This window comes from Sinocyclocheilus rhinocerous, unplaced genomic scaffold, assembly GCF_001515625.1.
Source record: "Sinocyclocheilus rhinocerous isolate Xijiao unplaced genomic scaffold, SAMN03320098_v1.1 scaffold1835, whole genome shotgun sequence".
NCBI classification, from domain to species: Eukaryota; Metazoa; Chordata; class Actinopteri; order Cypriniformes; family Cyprinidae; genus Sinocyclocheilus; species Sinocyclocheilus rhinocerous.
Genome location: NW_015655387.1, coordinates 190,874 through 192,692, shown reverse-complemented (window position 1 = coordinate 192,692; position 1,819 = coordinate 190,874).

Genomic DNA, 1,819 nt, shown 5'->3' with positions numbered 1-1,819 from the left:
TTAAGGGAACATTATAAAATGTTACTTTTTTAACATTTTCTGAACATTCTGAAATAATTAGTAACATTTTAAAAAAAAAACATTAGATGAATATTCAACTAAAATGATTTAGAAATAAAACGTTCTATGAAAGATGTATTAAACAATGCTTTTGTGCTCACGTTTTGAGCAGATAACTTTGAATGAGCATTCTACATTGCTGCCGATGATCATTTCTGCCAAAAAGTTTTTAAAAAAAAAAAAAAAAAAAAACTTCAACTTATTTTTTTCCAGTTGAATTCTCATTTTTATTTACATTTCAGTTTAATTCGAGTTACTAAAACTAAAACTTGAACTGAAATAAAAATGAATTCAAACTGTATAGACATTAAAAAATGACAAAATACAAATCAAAAGTAAATCTTTAAGTAAAATAAATGAAAAAAATATATATATATATCAATATAACTTTAATAGTATCTTAATAATACTAAAATAGCCCCATATTATAAGCTGTTAAAGATAGATTTTCACAGTTTACTCTTTGGTTTGTGTAAATACAAACAGAAACTGAAAAGAGAAAAAACCTAGAGAGAGAAAAGGGAAAGAGTGTGATCATTGTCTCTCCTTTTTGGCCCGTAATCTTTTTTAAAGCCGATTAAATATTTAGCGAGCCAAGGGAGTTGGCCCGGCGTGCAATAATGATTGATGGCTGGACGGGAGTGCAGAAGTTAGCACTAAAAAACATGCGATCAGGTTACGGTCCTTATCAATGTCACACCCATTAGTGTCTCCTAATAGTAACCAATCACTCGCAGAGTCGTCCTCAATTTCCTTCAGGACGCTTGGAAATGCTCCTCAGCGTTACTCATCCTGCTCTTTCCTTTCATTGCTCTTCCTCTCTGAGCTGTCATGCTTCAGTCCCGGTTGAAAGACTCGTGTCTGTCACATTGTGGTCTCTGTGATGTTATACGGTGGTGTTGCTGGCTGTAATATTGTAGATCAAGCTGTCATTCTGAGTTATGAAGGACAGAGCTGTCTTTATCTCAGTAACTAAAAGGTTTAGTCCAGTTACACACATTTACTGTAGCATTGGTTTGCAACATCTAACTGAAAACTGATTTAAATCAGAGCAATTTTTTTGGGAAGACAAGACTCAGCTATATAATGCGAGATTTGAACTGAAAGGGTCAAAAAGAGTGTTTTGCATAAGTGTTAGGTGAGGGCAAGTTGTCACATGTTGTAATTTTATTCATTTCTTTCACCCAAAACATTACGCAAGCATGAATTTTTTTGTTTCACCTTTTGAAATTAATACTTTTATTTACCAATGACGCATTAAATTAATCAAAAGTGCCAGTAAAGACATTTATAATGTTACAAAAGATTTCAGTTTCAAATAAATGCTGTTCTTTTGAACTTTCTATTCATCTGTGAATCCTGAAAATAAAATGCATCACGGTTTCCACAAAAATATGAATCAGTTTTCAACATTGATACATATCAGAAATGTTTCTTGAACAGCAAATATTAGAATGATTTCTGAAGATCATGTGACACTGAAGACTGGAGTAATGATGCTGAAAATTCAGCTTTGCATCATGAGAATAAATGACATTTGAACTGATATTCACGTAGAAAGCATCTATTTTAAATTGCAGTAATATTTCACAGTTTTACTGTATTTTTGATTGAATAAATGCAAACTTGGTGAGCAGAAGAGACTTCTTTCAGAAACATTATATTACTTCATTGCTCACAGTTTTTTTAATCTAAATTATCTAAACCAGACAGAATTGTATGTGTTCTACAGCTATTATAACATATAGCAACATAGCAT